The sequence below is a fragment of the Schistocerca nitens genome, chromosome 5 (assembly GCF_023898315.1).
Source record: "Schistocerca nitens isolate TAMUIC-IGC-003100 chromosome 5, iqSchNite1.1, whole genome shotgun sequence".
Taxonomy (NCBI): Eukaryota; Metazoa; Arthropoda; class Insecta; order Orthoptera; family Acrididae; genus Schistocerca; species Schistocerca nitens.
In genome coordinates, this window is record NC_064618.1 from 233,588,153 (window position 1) to 233,605,957 (window position 17,805).

Genomic DNA, 17,805 nt, shown 5'->3' on the forward strand with positions numbered 1-17,805 from the left:
CCGCTTCCATCCAAATAAGCAAATTGTGCTGCCTTTCCATGCCAGCATTCCGATGTGATCTTACCGTGTTTTGCACTGGTTGCTGACAAAGGGTGGTAACTCAAAGGGGTCCTCCATCGATGCTGGCCCTTTTGCACTACTCTGCAGCCATCTGGCTTCAAATATCCTGGTGAGATGTCCGATCGCGCTTAAATTCCAAAGTCAGAATACATACGTTAACGTTTCTACGTCAGAAGTCTTTATCCGATTTCTGATGTATCTTACTTGAATGCCTGATTGCAAATGCTAATCTTTCTTACTTGATCATCCAATTCTGTGCCCTGCGTTAACTGCCCAACTACGAGTAAACACCACTGCCTGCATCCCAAGAAATGACTCCTCCAGTGGCCCCTCCTTGCCCTATTCTCTTCTTCTCTGGAGGGCAGTGTCTGACTTTAGACCTCCAGACAAAGAGGCCTGATAGAGAAAGAGCAAGTATGTACAATATTTACCCATGCTATCGTGCCATATCTGATCTTATGATTCTAAGTTCAACTCTCCCATTCTACATGTGATTAGCATATACAACACCATTCTCTCCTTACTTATGGGTGAGTTGTGGCTAACTGCAGAGGGTAGCCACCACACGAATGCTTTAATGATCTAAGATTTGTAATCACACTCGTGTACTGCATCGACCCACCTATGTTTGTATGTATGTATGTATTAAACCTGGGACTTAGAAACGATGGGGAGGCTTCGTCTGCCGTAGCCCACAGTGGCTCACAATGCCACAACAGGCCACAGCAGTCCACCCACCCCACCGCCACCCCACACCGAACCGAGGGTTATTGTCGGTTCGGCCCCTAGTGGACCTCCCCGGAAATGTCTCATACCAGATGAGTGTAAACCCAAATGTTTGCGTGGTAGAATAATTATGGTGTATGCATACTTGGGAACTGTGTTTGGGCAGAAGTCGCCGACACAGTGTAACTGAGGCGGAATTAGGGAAACCAGCCCGCATTCGCCGAGGTAGATGGAAAACCGCCTTAAAAACCATCCACAGGCTGGCCGGCACTTGGGATCTCAACACTAATCCGCCAGGCGGATTCGTGCCGGGGACCGGTACGCCTTCCAGCTCGGAAAGCAGCGCTAGACAGCGCGGCTAGCCGATCGTGCGACCCACCTATACAAATGTTTTGTTATTCTATCGAACAAAGTTGTAGTAATACTCAACATCAAATATCTTACACAAACACAGCTTTGCTGCCACACATAATGTCTAATACACTACACACAGTGTGGTCTCTATTACTTGACACGCAATATTACACATCTAAACAAATACTTCACAAGCAGCTCCAGAGTGCATGGTGGAGGGTATATTGGACTGCCTTCTTGTAGACAACTGTGGACATGCGAACCCAATGTTAGAGGTAGACGCAGTGGATACACATGTTCTGAGAAGCACGTTCACACAGACACGCTGGAATAATGTCGAGTTAAGCCTCACATTACAATATTAATTTTTTTATTTAGATTCATAAAGACCGCGCGGGATTAGGCGAGCGGTCTCAGGCGCTGCAGTCATGTACGGTGCGGCTGATCCTGGCGGAGGTTCGAGTCCTCCTTCGGGCATGGATATGTGTGTTTGTCCTTAGGATAATTTAGGTTAAGAAGTGTGTAAGCTTAGGAACTGATGACCTTAGCAGTTAAGTCCCATAAGATTTCACACACATTTGAACAATTTTTTGATTCATAAAGAAGAACAATCCTAGGTTTGTTTCACACAGCATAGCACCCTTTAGGTAGGTGTGTCGGATGGCTGATAGATGACAGCAGCTCACCTAATCGTTAATACTATGATGCTGTACATGAAAACGTTTTATTTGTTTCTTTTTCTTCATGTATAGGTTTCCCTCCTCAATGTATCATCTCAATGATGGAACTATTTTAATCAACATATTTTGTCAGTTTTATGTCTTTAATATGCCATGGAACCCGAAGTATGTCCAACACTACATTTGTAATATTTGACATGTGTATGTGACGGAACATGCCTGTCCCCATGTCACAAAAAGCAAATTTATAAATATGAAGCACACATCATCAGTATCTTGCATTTGAAAACCACTTAATCCAGAAACTGGCCGGTAATGCTGCTTATATGAACGATGCATTAAAGGAATAGGACTGACAGACTACGGTGGTTAAAATGATTCCATCATTTAAACACTTCATTTCCCCAACTGCAGTTCAGTGTGTAAATGCTGGGATTTGACCTGACATTCAGGTTAAGGTGGTAGCTGATTTAGAGGATATTGTACAATTTAGGAAAGTTCAGCTCATGCAAAGATTTAAAGAAAAGAAAAGAAAAGAAAAAGAACATCTGTTTCTGTGGCATAATTTGTTGGAGCAGCGTGTAGGGAAAGAGGTGGCATTCACATAGGTGAAGTGCCCCATAAACATTAACCTCAAGGACGTTTTAGTTTTGACTTCATGCGCTAGGAGCACTGCTGTCAGATTACGTGACGTCGCTGCTCGCGAGCTGAAGTAAGCAAGGTCACCAGGGGTGCGTGATTTTTCAGTGAAATGTCCTTCAGCGCACAGCGTAGAAACTCAGTGAGTATGTAGTCACCAACCTCAGCGTCTCGGCTCTACTACAGGTACTCATGGCTGGACGACAGTTTTCTGTTCTTGTCATGGCTGCATACAGAATGTGCTGATCCCTGTACATGTTCCATTAATTTGCCATATCCAACTGTAGCCCAGTTAAGCTGTCCGAGATGATGCTACAGACAATTATTAACCTCAGTGGCGAAAATCAATACTGTGCCGATCCTCTTCCTTTTATTTTGAGCTAGGTCCTGCTGTACCCCTCGCGTAACGTGGGACCTTCCCCTTGAAGTGTGGCCTGAATGTCCTAATGACTTGCTAATGCCTGGAAAATTCGTATTTTGCCTGTCTTGTAAGCAGTCTTGTAACTTATAGCCAGTGGTTACACGACCAGTGGCCTGTCCTTCAGCGCAGTCGTTATGTGACTGTTCTCTTGCCCTGCAGTCCGTGACCTGTTTGCTCCGATTCATCAAACTGCTTTTTATCTAAGAACTGAAAGCTGCATGATATTATCCACTCAGTTGAGAGACTTGGTGCATCGAAAAGTAATTCATACGTATTGACATTCTGAATGAAGCAACTTGCGGGTCGCAAGTTTGAAATGAAGCTCAACTTTGCCTACGACCCTCCTCTGTAATTGTGTAATAGCGTGTGGCACTCTGACGGCCGAAGTGGCCGTGCGGTTAAAGGCGCTGCAGTCTGGAACCGCAAGACCGCAACGGTCGCAGGTTCGAATCCTGCCTCGGGCATGGATGTGTGTGATGTCCTTAGGTTAGTTATGTCTAAGTAGTTCTAAGTTCTAGGGGACTTATGACCACAGCAGTTGAGTCCCATAGTGCTCAGAACCATTTGAACCATTTTTTTTTTTGACACTTCAAACAGCAACATGTCGACACACGCTGCAAGAAAGGCCAGTGCCCAGAAGTTCATGAGAGCTATCAGGTAAGTTAATGATGTCACATTAGCTCAAAATTTCGCAGCAATTCTGCCTAACGTCACCGTGGACATGTCACATGACGGCCACATTTCATTCCTTCATTTCACTCCTATGCAATGGAGGACATAAATGCCATGCCTAGCGTTAAAATCACTCGGTCTTCCTCTGGGTGTATGGTTGTACGACGAAAATATTTCAGACACGCTGCACCTCGGAATAGACACGAAAAGCCCTCAGAAAAAGATATAAATGGCTTCACTGAAACCACCCCTTCCATTGGGGCGTTTATTCCCATACATTTTGCTGTCTAAAGCGTCAGTTCGCAGTGCGGTGAGCATCAGGGCGACGCTCCTAACAAATTACGAAATTGCTCCCCCCCCCTCTCCCCCCCCACCCCGCGCCCTCCCCCGGATAATTCAACCTTTTCCTAAGGCCTAAGGACACCACGGAGTTTCAGCCTCATGCATGGGGCTGGGGGAGGGGGAGGGTCGATATTGACGCACGGTTCCTCTAAGAGCCCCCATCCCTCCTCCACGAATTTCTCATCACGCTTGGCACTATACGAACACCTTTGTTGAACACTACAAAAATGTCCGGATCCATATACACTCATTCAACGACACCTACCCGCTGGTGGGACCGGCAGCTCGCCCAAAACTAGCGCCTGCTGGCCACATGTCAAATCAGAGGATTGTTGAATGCGTTGCCTATCTGGTCGGTGGACAGAGATCTTTTGATGTGCGTCTCTGTTCAGAGACATTTTGAAAGTGCTCAACAAAGGTGCGCAAATGATACCGACTACGTTGCCGAACTCTTAGAGGGACCCTTTGCCATTTTTTTTACGCACGTTTCAATGTCGCATCCCCGCCAAGTCTACCCGTGCTCACGCATCACTAGCTGGCTAAAGAGGAGGAATGAAAAAGTGTAACGAAGGATTTTTGTTTCGAATCATGTCAGATTTCATCGAATGTTTTTGGACGTTCTCTAGTGGTTCCATCTGGTATATCGTTGCAAAATTTGTGGTCCATCTACATTCGAAATGGGTGGCGTCAGGTTCAGTGAGTTGTAGCACGATGATGTCCACAGAAAAGGGTTGAATCGTCAGAGGTATATTTTCGATGAGAATCTTTGTCAAGAACCTCATCCTGTTTGTCGGTCACGCACAAGAAAACCGCGTTATCTGACTTCCATTGCAGAGGTGTCAGACGAGGAGGTGAGACATAGCTAAGAGGGAGGAGGGGATGGAGGTGACGACAGACCCATCGTGTGAGACGTACACAATGGCGTTGGACGGAATTAAGGCGAAATTTTGTGCCAATGACACATAGTTAACACACCTTACAGCTCACATGAACTTTAGAGCTCTGGCCTCTTTTTTCGCATGTTTCGACTCGTCTCTGTCTGAAGCTTCGTCTAACACGAGTGTAACGTCGCAGGCCGCCACACTTCTGCATCAGTACAGAGGAAGGTTTTAGACATCTTTGAGCCAATTTTGAAACTTGTGAGTCGCAATGGAAGGCAATTAAGGGGATAAAAAGTGACCATTTAATTGTGTTGTGCAGTTTAGAAATTGTTTAATATGCAGGATGACAATTATTGAACTATATGAAAAAAAGCAAATTAGTTACAAACTATTCCGTTCACACGCTTTGTTCAAGATGTAAACGTCACCACAGATATTCGGATTTAGGTATGACGCGTTCTATATGCCTGCCATCAATGTTCATTCAAACTTTCAAATGTGAGTGAAATCTTATGGGACTTAACTGGTAAGGTCATCAGTCCCTAAGCGTAAACGCTACCCAATCTAAATCATCCTGATGACACACACACACACACACCCTTGCCCAAGGGAGGAGTCGAACCTCCGCCGGGACCAGCCGCACAGCCCATGACTGCAGCGCCTTGGACCACTCGGCTAATCCGGCGCGGCTGCCTGCCATCATTGGTGATAATGTGGCGCAGACGAATAGCGAAATTCTGCATAATCGACTGTCGACGACCTCCTGAATGGCTGTCTTCAGCTCAACAATGGTTTTGGGGTTATTCCTATCCACATTGTCTTTAATATAGCCCCACAAAAAGGAGTCGCGTGTGTTCAGATCCGGGGAATATGACAGCCAAACGAGGCCTATGCCAGTGGCCTCTGGGTACCTCAGAGCCAGAATGAGGTCCTCAAAGTACTCCTTTAGGATATCAAACACTCTCCTGCTTCGACGGAATCGAGCTTCGTCTTTCGTGAACCACATATTGTCGAAATCAGGATCACTTTGGGCAACGGGCATGAAATCATCTTCCAAAACCTTCACGTACTGTTCGGTAGTCAGTGTACCATCGAAGAATATCGTACCAATTATTCTGTGACTGGACACTGAACACCACACAGTCACCCTCTGATGGTGAAGAGACTTCTGGATCGCGAAATGTGAATTCTCAGTCCCCGAAATGCGCCAATTTTGCTTATTGACGAACCCATCCAAATGAAAGTGAGCTTCGTCGCTAAATCAGACCATGCGTACGCAACTAATTTCCGTCATGCCCTGCGGCCAAACATGTAGTTATAACGTCCTAACATGAACGGTTCAGAAGTTACGACGATTTTGTTTCATTTGGTTCAATAATTATTATCTTGTATTAGGCTGTTCATGCAGGCTATCGAGAAAATCTTCAAACAATTGTAGCTGTCGAACTTGTGATAGCAATCTCTGATTGTGAAACAGAGAGTTGTTAGACTATTTTACGCAGTAATTGATTCGGTTTTTATGCGCCTAGTTCCAAACAGATGAAACGCACTCTTCTGCCTTTATGAGAAGGCGTTGTATTCTTGTTCCCTATCTGCAACGAGACAGACTGTCGCAGTACTAGGCTTGGGCAGCAGGGCAGCAGAAACCGCAGAGTCAGTGGATGAGAGGGACGGCCACTGCAGAGGGAATGGGTGGGCGGCGCCGTTTCGCTGAGGAGCGCACATCAGTGGGTGGTTAGGCTGCAGCCAGAGCCACGCCGCCGGACAAGTCCCCGGGGATCAGAGCCGTCGGTATTGGCTGCCGGGCGGCGGATAACAAGGCCGCGCCCCGATGCCAGCTGGACAGCCGTGGCTGCGTTGGGGGGGGGGGGGGGGGGGCGAGGCGGCGACAAGAGGCTTTAGGGACCACACGGATAGCCACGGGCTGAGGAGGCGTGAGGCCCGGCATAGTCTGTCTGCAACCTGAAGAGCGGAGGGAGTTCTTGGCGGTGGAAAAGGGTGCACCCAGGAGAACAACCGCCAGGCAGGCACCCAAAGTGGATAACAGCGGATGCTCCTTGAGACCCTTTTCGGATGATGCTGTTGTGTATTACAGACGAATCGCAATCGTAAAATCGAGTATTAAAGTCACACTCTGACAGGTCTTTAGAGGACTTCCAATCATACACTATTCAAAAGAATAAGGGGAAAACGTGAGGCAAAGTCCGGTATGTTAAATCTACGTATTTTTACAGACACGCTATCTGTGGTCTTAATACATGACTTGAAATAGTAGCTTCCAATGTATGAAATAATTAAAATCATCTATTGGGGGTGTCATACATTATGTGGAGTGAGTACCAGCGTCGCAGTTTTTTCTAATGTGGTACGAAGAGGACAATTGTCATTTGTGGACGTTGTATTCAAAGAGGCACATGCAGTGCGACATCTTAATGCAATACAACTTGCAAGGCGTTCTGTTTAAACTAAAAGGGTTGGACTTTCCGTCGTTCTGCTCCACCTGCCGTCTTGTGACATTACAGCCTTTATCACTGCGATTTTTAACATGTAAAAGTTTTTTTCCTGTATTCGCGTCAGTATGTGCGAACTTTTAACATATACCAATGAATGTTGTAACCAGATATCTTTGCCGCGCTCCTGAAAAGCGCAGAATATCACGACAGCTATAAACTGTTATACGCTGCTATCGATCAGTAAAAAAACGATGCACCTATGTTTCAAAATAACAATTGCCAATTTTTACTTCTGCAGGGAGCCGCGCCGCTCTCTAGCTGTTCTTCTGTGAATGTGTTGCGAGTCGGACGAAAAAGTATTGTGCTCCATACTGATATAATCATTTTATTGTAAATTTAAGAGTTTAAGTGATTAAAAATATATGTAGCCACAAACAAGCGAGAATGTGTATCATGAAAATTCGCTCCACCGCCACATTGGGTGGCCATGTTTCATAATATAATACTTGAAGCCTTGAAGTTTATTTAATTTCAAAGAAAATCTCTACCTTATTTTCATTAATTATACTTGTGATAATCTTTTCTCTTTAAAAGATTTATGCAGCTTATGATCCAGCGTGTGTTCTGTCGGAACAGGAGGCTGTCGTGACGACATCGTTATAGTATTTATTCCAAGTTCTTTCAGTTCCGTTTATATGTTCGTACAAATCCAATTAGTTGGTCCCTTAGGTTTCTTTCATGTAACTTCTGCCTGTTTTCTCCGCGCGATCTTCCTCCGAAAAAAAAAAATTCTGTTCATTTTTTTAGTAATTTTCGATATCGCGAATGAGAAAAGACAGCCGCCTCCTGCTCCGAACGGAACACCACGACTTTTCTAACGTCGGAGAGTACCGCACGAATTTTCCGCTAAAAGGTAATAGAATTTCATAAGGGGCTCCGGAAAGGCTCAAAATCATGAAAAGTTCAATTTTTACTTTTTTGCGTTTTCTGAATCTGCAGACTATTACCTTTTAATAGATATATAATTTATTCAATTCCGAAGACTACAACTATTTTTAAATTTTTTTTGAAATGTGTTCTACATGGGCGTGACCCACTGTGGCGCTGTTAAACTGCTGTCAAATGGTTTTATTATTAACGTCCGTGTTCATCAGGTACATTTTAGTGATGTGACATAAAGTATGTATTGTGGCTAACCTGTGATGGTTCAATATATATCGCTGGTGTGATTGTCGATTGTTTCATGTTTATTTACTCTGTCATTATCTCGAAAATATTCGTAATTAATTCTGTTTCTTCAGTCTCTGTTTTGTTGAAGTATAATAATGAGTAAAAGTAAAGTTATTAGAAATCCTCTGAAGGCTTTTAAGAAAAGGAGAAATGTTGGAAAGCCAAAGGTATGTGTTATTACTGTAAACAATAAAGACGATGAAAATCCCCAACATAGCTTGTGTCCCAAAGAAGAAAACAGTTGGTGTAAATATAACAAAGGATTGCTAACTGGTGAAGTGTACACTCATAAGCATAGTCTGCCTCATGCAATAATGGAGGTGATAAAACCTATTTTCAGAGACTTAGCAGCACCTGAACTGTTGAAAAAGTGTATTCACGGAAAAACTCAAAACCCCAATGAAAGTGTAAATAGTGTTATATGGTCGAGAATCCCCAAGACTGTATTTGTTGGAATAGAAACACTTCACTTTGGTGTGTATGATGCTGTTGCGACTTTCAATGATGGCAACATTGTAAGGTGCAAGGTATTTAGAAATATGGGAATGAAGATAGGTTCTAACACGGTACGAGCGATGCTTGCTTTAGACAAGGAACGCCTTCGGGCTGCAGACAGGGCTGTAAAGAGTCTAGAAATACAAGCAAGAGTAAACAGGAGGAGGAACAAGAGGAAGCTGGAGGAGGAGTTTGCAGAGGATGAAGATAATCCATCCTATGGACCTGGAATGCACTAAAAACTTAATCCAATCTTTGTCGCTCGATTCCCAAAACTTTTATTTTCTTATACTAATTACATGTTTTCTAAGGATCTTCCAAAAATATTTGTTTCAAACTTTCAGTAAATATTACACAGTACCTTCTGCATAATTTAACACAGCCTTTTTCCAAAAAACTGTATATTTTTGAATATATAAATAAAAAATTGCAAGAAAAGTTGTGAATTTTCATTACAATTGAAAAAAAATCATCTTTAATAACTGAACTAAAATTTTGTAAAATCCCTGTGTTAAGTTGTAGCCCATATTCCAATAAATAATCTTAAAAAGTTCAACTTCCTACCTCAAATACTTTGTGAGGAAAGATGTAATTTATAAGCGTTATTTTAACATTGCAAGTATAGGGCGTTCCGGAGCCCCTTAAAGCTGGATCAGTTACACATGTTGCTGCTGTTCTCCGACAAATCTGGTGTGATTAATAGTAATTTATTCTGTCACGACAAGAAGAACCAATTTTATTTTTACCAAAGCAACAAATCTTTCAGTTAAATTACTAAAAAAAAAAAAATCCTACCAGAGTCTGTAGGTTGAGGACACGCTACAGGGAAACAGATCAGTACACAAGGCTGATTAGACGAGGTCACCGACGTATTACAACCCCACGATATCCAGCCATATGTGAGCTGCGGCGTCGCACGGATACCGACAGAGCACTGCAAGAAGATCTCAGAAGTGCCGTTTGAGCCGCTTTGTACGATCTGACTGTAATGACCGGGTTAGGAGAAAGTGTCTTACGACCCGGACGTCTTGTTCGAGTACCCTTCTTAACACGATATCTCGGAACACGCTCTCAGTTCTACCACTGGAAACTTAGTTACTGGAGAAACGTGTCACAGACGAGTCCGGATACCGTCTGACGCAAGATGATGGCCGTGTTCGTATGTCGAGACCCGTAGCGAGCCATGTCTCCCGGATGTCGCCCAGGAATCGACAGATTGTCCAGGTAGTAAATCGAACAGCTCCTCTGGGACCTTTTGGTGGTTGGTCCATCCGGTGGTGGTCCTGAAATCTTTTTGATGCGAGGGTCCATGTGATGGGCGTCAGCAGGGATCTCTTGCGAAGTCTGAACATTGAATTAATGGAATAGCCGGCGGTGAGACACGTCCTAAACCCGTCGAGTATATCTGGGACATGCATGACAAACGTATTCTTGGTCTTTATGTTCCACTACAGACACTCCAAGGACTCTCACGGCCTCTTATTGAAGAAGGATATCACAGGGTGTCCTTCGTAGACATATGTAGCATTCCATGTAGGTTTTAGGCAGTGATAAACGCTCAAGGGGGGCATACACGTTGAAGCAATCAAAGTTCAATGAAAAGCACCCAGGGTGATGGGATGAATGATCGTTTCCACTTTGTTTTCGACACTTCTGCGACATTTCAGTACTTTTTGTGTAAATTATCGAGGTTTTTTGTTGTGAACTTAATCTGTGAAAAACAAAGGTATAATTTGGTGAGATACTCGGTCCTCAGTTATTGCTCAATAGGGTGTGGCAGACACCCAGCGTGTTGTTCCACTAATTATTTTTAGCAACGTATAAGGCGGGTGCCACTGATAACGCTTCTTCACATTTTCTATAATTACTGGGGGACGCAGCAACCAAACAACTGTTCTAGCTGGTGAGTAGAATCTATTGGAGTGGATACATACCATCACATTTCGAATAATATCAGACACACAACTCTGAAGATAGTAAAGGCAGACCAGTGAGACAATTATCGCAGAATTAGCTTCTTGTTGGTGAAAAGAATAATATACAGAAGAATGAGTAGGAAAATTGAGGAACTGTTAGCTTAAGATCAGTTAGGACTTATGAAAGGTAAAGGCACCAGAGAATCAATTCTGAAGTTGCACCTCATTATTGAAGCAAGACTTTAGAGAAGTGAAGACACGTTCATAGAATTTGTCGACTTAGAAAAAGCGTTGGACGATGTAAAATGTAGAACTTGTTAAAAATGATCAGAAAAATGGTTTAAACGTAAAATCATGCGGCACGATTGGAAAGATGTTTAGTTACCATTCGCGCACTCCCGCACCTTCGTTCTATAAGTGTGAGTCATGTATATGTGTATCTGTTACGTGTAGATGAATTTAATGGGCGTTTGCGCGTGTGCGTGTGTAGTATGATGTCATGATCGCCTTGTATGATGACGAGAGAACGAAGATTTTGAAACTGAGTGCCACCACACAGCCTACTCCTCTCACATGGGATCAAGAGCGCCTCCGGGCTCAACATCCCCATCCGACTGACGATGCACTATCAACAGTGTTGCATGCCCACATTCCATGAGACATTTTGCAGGGATTTGGAATGTAATCCAGGACATTGGCACAAAGTCTGGTGTCCAGGAACCTTATGCCTCCACCATCCCTCCCGTCCCGTTCGGCGGAACTGAAAAGAAATAGCTACCAACAGTGCGTGGCGTACCCGGACGGCTACTCATCTAAGTAACTGCCACGGACGACTTTGCGTACCTTCAATAACGTCACTGATCTGATGGGAACAGGCCATTTTTTTTTTCTTTTTGGATCAGTGAGCTACGGATTTTTTTGTTAAAGGCGGTCTTTGGGGGTTTAGGGTGCAGAACGGGCAGGTGTCGTCGAACCCAAGGCCTGGACACAGTGTGTCACCTCACCACCATTAAGCAAGTTCGGTATAGGAATCTGGAGAAACAGGAACCTCTATTATTCACAAAAACCTAGTATATCCTGGAAGGAACCCGCTGCCGTCATACAACGAAGCAGGAAAATAGCAAAGAGGTGGTGCCATATCTGACATCCTTCAACAATTCACAAACACAACTAAAAACAAAATTGAATGCCTCGCAGCTGTCATCTTTTTGCAACTATCTGGCAAGTCTCCAAAAAAGTTCCTAAGAAATTTGGATGTGCCGCAACGCCACGTGGCACGGACTCGACTAATGTCTGACGTAGTGCTGAAGGGAACGGACACCATGAATCCTGCAGGGCTGTCCACAAATCCGTAAGAGTTCTAGGGGGTGGAAATCTTTTCCGAACAGCACGTTGCAAGGCATCCCAGATATGCTCAGTAATCTTCATGTCTGGGTAGTTTGGTGGCCAGTGTTTAAGCTCAGAAGAGTGTTTCTGTAGCAATTCTGAGTGTGGGGTGTCGCATTGTCCTGCTGGAAACGCTCAAATCCGTCGGAATGCACAATGGACACGAATGGATGCAGGTGATCAGACAGAATGTTTACATACATGTCACCTGTCAGAGTCTTATCTAGACGTATCAGGGGTCCCATATCAATCCAACTGAACACGCCCCACAAAGACTCCACCAATTTGAACAGTCCACTGCTGACAAGCAGGTTCCATGGATTCATGAGGTTGTCTCCATCCATTCGATACACTTTGAAACGAGACCCTTCCGGCCAGGCAACATGTTTTATCAACGGTTCAATCTCGGTGTTGACGGGCCCAGGCGAGGCGTAAAGCTTTGTGTCATGCATTCATCAAGAGTACACGAGTGGGCCTTCGGCTCCGAATGCCCATGTCGATGATGTTTCGTTGAACGGTCCGCACTCTGATGCTTGTTGATGGCCCAGCGTTGAAATCTGCAGCAATTTGCGGAAGGGTTGCACTTTTGTCATGTAGAACGATTCTGTTCAGTCGTCGTTGGTCTCGTTCTTGGACGATTTTATTCTGGCCCCAACGATATCGGAAATTTGATGTTTTACCTGATTCCTGATATTCACGGTACACTAGTGAAGCGGTGGTCACGGGATTAGCCGAGCGGTCTAGGACGCTGCAGTCATGGACTGTGCGCCTGGTGCTGGCGGAGGTTCGAGTCCTCCCTCGGGCATGGGTGTCTGTGTTTATCCTTAGGATAATTTAGGTTAAGCAGTGTGTAAGCTTAGAGACTGATGACCTTAGCAGTTACGTCCCATAAGATTTCACATACATTTGAATATTTTTCTTGAAGCGTTAGTACGGGAATGTCCCTACTTCATCGCCACCTCGGTGATGCTGTGTCCCATCGCTCGGGCGCCGACTATAACACCACGTTCAAACTCACAGAAATTTTGATAACCTGCCATTGTAACAGCAGTAACCTATCTATCAACTGCACCAGCCACTTGCCTTATATAGGCGTTGCAGACCGCAGCGACGTCTTCTGCCTATTTACATATCTCTGTATTTGAATACGCAGGCCTATATCAGTTTTATTGCCGCTTCAGTGTAAGACGTAATGGAATTATTTCCATGGTACTTGAGTCGAAGATGAAAACTGCAGTGGAAGACAGAGGATGGGATATATCCGACAAGTAATTCAGGACATTTGGTAAAATTGTTATGCCGAAGTGCAGAGTTTAATGAAATACGTAAGTCGTGGCGGGCTGCAGCAAAGAGAGGACTAATGCGATTGAAAAAATTTTAAAGGTGACACTTCCAAAAATGTCCTGGGAGGGATCGACTCATTGTGAACCGATTGTGAGCTGTGCGCCGAAATAACCAGATGTAGCGTAAATAGGGAAAGACCCAGTATTGTTTGATTACACGATTAGTGATCAATCACTGGAAACACTGAAGGAAGGAAGGACGAAGAGAATTTAACATCCCATAAACGATTAAATCATTCGAGTCGGAGCACAGCCGTAGACTGGGAAAGGATGGAGGTGGAAATGGACCGCGTCCTTTCCAGAGGGACCATTCTTGCATTCTTCCCGATCCGTTTGTGGGGAAATAGGGAAAACTAAATCTGCATGTCCTAACGGTGATACGAAACGCCGTCCTTGCTAAAGCGAATCCAGTATCTTACCAGTACGCCACTAACGCGAAACGCAGATCCATCAACGATCGGGGAGTATGCGTGCAGAGCGATATAAAGCAGAAAGACTACATATTATTCGAAAGTGGAATCGTGGAAGAATCATCCTCGTTTATAGTCTGCCGACGAGGGAGGTAGCTTACGAAACCCTCGTTCAGACTTCCTCAGTCTGAGACATTTATCAGGTACAACTGAGGCGTTACAAGAGAGGTGCTGTGCATTTTGGTTCGATGGTACGGTTTACTATCGAAATTCCATGAGCCCAAGTTGCTACAAGAATAAAGAAATTACTTCCTTCTACAAACATGTCTAGAAAAGGCTGTGAAGGTAAAACTGAAGAGATTCGAGGCCTACGGAGATTCATTCTCGACCAGAACAGAAAAGGACGGTGACAGTAGTACACGAAATATCCTCTGACATACCACGAGGTGGCTTCCCAAGGGTAGATGTAGATGGTTGTTTACCCTCCTGTATTGTTTTATAGCTCGTGGTGGTAGGGTAAAGTATTTACATGTGTACTTTTTAACAATTTCATAAATTTGACAGTTCTGTAATTAGTGAATTAGTTGGTAAGATAATCTTTCAGAACCGGTACACTGCTTCATTTGACCTGTTGACGGACAAACTTTTCACCTTGCAATGAAATGAGAGCGATGTGAAGAGAAGTTACATGCGCGGTAAACAGCGTTTATTGATTGTAAGACTTCTTTAATATAAGATATTTTGCAGTCACAAGTGGTGGAAACACTGATTTACCGCATCCCAAAACGCTGGGTAATAATAGAGGGCTGTTTGCCTGGGTTGTCTGCTAGCGTAGTGACCGGTGTTAGCTACTGCAAGGATGTCTGGTTTGTTTGCGATTCTAATCTCGATGGAAGCAGATAGGCTATCAGTAAAGCAATTTTAAGAAATTTTCGCGCCCTCAGTACATTTTATTGCTACCTTTATTCTGTACCGGGTCCTGTGGATGTCAATATGAAACTCTTGTAGAATTTCATACTTGTTACTGCCTACTTCTTTCGCTTCTGTCAATAGCTGAATTGACCTAAGTGTGGCACTGAATGATTTGTAACTGAATTTCGTTATGAATCTTCACGCATTGCTAAATTTGCACACTTTCATGGTAGGTCAGCAATGGTAATCTAGTATGACTGGTCTGAAAGTTGACGCAGACCGTTTCGCGGCCGAATGTGCATAATATTTTGCTACTTCGTAACGATCTGGGGTTCTTTGTCTTACTAAAACAGTTATGTTATCTCGATAAGCTGAAATTCATTTTTATTAGTACAGTTCATACTAATTAGCGTTTATTCTTTCATTTATATCTTATATTTACGTGTTGTGTTCAACACACTAATCAGCATTACCATAATTGAAAACAGTCTGACATAGGTCGGATAGTTTTTCAATTTCACGCCTGTGCATCGTATGTTGGTAGCACTTGGTCCCTTGCCTGTTATGCTGTGTAGCAGACTTTGAAACTGTGCGGATCAGCAGAGCGAAAAGGCGAGGGGTCTCGCTCGTTCGGTCCACGACTGTACATTCATTGAAATGTTAAATGATTTTGTGATGTTCATAGTGCCTAACTATCTATTTAGGTATATATGTACGAATACCTTTGTGGATTTGGCTTATCTGAAGATGGTAAATATCTGCCAAAACCGGCAATGTGAATACCTTTTATATACACTCCTGGAAATTGAAATAAGAACACCGTGAATTCATTGTCCCAGGAAGGGGAAACTTTATTGACACATTCCTGGGGTCAGATACATCACATGATCACAGTGACAGAACCACAGGCACATAGACGCAGGCAACAGAGCATGCACAATGTCGGCTCTAGTACAGTGTATATCCACCTTTCGCAGCAATGCTGGCTGCTATTCTCCCATGGAGACGATCGTAGAGATGCTGGATGTAGTCCTGTGGAACGGCTTGCCATGCCATTTCCACCTGGCGCCTCAGTTGGACCAGCGTTCGTGCTGGACGTGCAGACCGCGTGAGACGACGCTTCATCCAGTCCCAAACATGCTCAATGGGGGACAGATCCGGAGATCTTGCTGGCCAGGGTAGTTGACTTACACCTTCTAGAGCACGTTGGGTGGCACGGGATACATGCGGACGTGCATTGTCCTGTTGGAACAGCAAGTTCCCTTGCCGGTCTAGGAATGGTAGAACGATGGGTTCGATGACGGTTTGGTTGTACCGTGCACTGTTCAGTGTCCCCTCGACGATCACCAGTGGTGTACGGCCAGTGTAGGAGATCGCTCCCCACACCATGATGCCGGGTGTTGACCCTGTGTGCCTCGGTCGTATGCAGTCCTGATTGTGGCGCTCACCTGCACGGCGCCAAACACGCATACGACCATCATTGGCATCAAGGCAGAAGCGATTCTCATCGCTGAAGACGACACGTCTCCATTCGTCCCTCCATTCACGCCTGTCGCGACACCACTGGAGGCGGGCTGCACGATGTTGGAGCGTGAGCGGAAGACGGCCTAACGGTGTGCGGGACCGTAGCCCAGCTTCATGGAGACGGTTGCGAATGGTCCTCGCCGATACCCCAGGAGCAACAGTGTCCCTAATTTGCTGGGAAGTGGCGGTGCGGTCCCCTACGGCACTGCGTAGGATCCTACGGTCTTGGCGTGCATCCGTGCGTCGCTGCGGTCCGGTCCCAGGTCGACGGGCACGTGCACCTTCCGCCGACCACTGGCGACATCATCGATGTACTGTGGAGACCTCACGCCCCACGTGTTGAGCAATTCGGCGGTACGTCCACCCGGCCTCCCGCATGCCCACTATACGCCCTCGCTCAAAGTCCGTCAACTGCACATACGGTTCACGTCCACGCTGTCGCGGCATGCTACCAGTGTTAAAGACTGCGATGGAGCTCCGTATGCCACGGCAAACTGGCTGACACTGACGGCGGCGGTGCACAAATGCTGCGCAGCTAGCGCCATTCGACGGCCAACACCGCGGTTCCTGGTGTGTCCGCTGTGCCGTGCGTGTGATCATTGCTTGTACAGCCCTCTCGCAGTGTCCGGAGCAAGTATGGTGGGTCTGACACACCGGTGTCAATGTGTTCTTTTTTCCATTTCCAGGATTGTATCTAAGGGATCGTTGGCTTAGTAGATTGTTATCTTTATTGCCCGATTTGAATGGAAGAAGGGATTAGTTGATAGGACTCATTCTGAGGCATCAAGCAATTGTCAGTTTGGTTTTGGAGGTAAGTGTGGGGGTAAAAATTCTAGAGGGATAAAAAGACTTGAACGCAGTAAGCAGATACAAATGGATGTACGTTGCTGTAGCTACGGCGAGGCTTGCACGGGATGGACAAACTTGAATAGCTACATCAAACCAGTCTTAGGGCCGAAGACCACAAGCCCGACAACTGGTTTAACTTTTATATCAATTGTCTTTGCTGCGACAGGAATGATGACCCTTACTTACAATACATGGGCAGTTACATAAACTGTACGTTTGCTGTAAAGGTTAATTGAATTGTGCTATGTATAGTTTGAATAAACATTGAAATCCACGCAGTAACCATTTCATGTGTCTTACATGAAAGTGACTGGGTGGAAAACACTGTAAGGCGCTTGGGTGTAGTAGGGGTGTAATAAAGAAATGCATAGTAGATTTCGTTGGAAGTATGCTGCTGAGTTGAGCTGATGGCATGTTGGAGACTTACATGCCTTTCCAGTAGTGGGTTAGTGTCCGTAAGCATGGCGAAAGCGTAATGGGCGCGCAAGCGACAGAAGGCTTACATCGGCCGT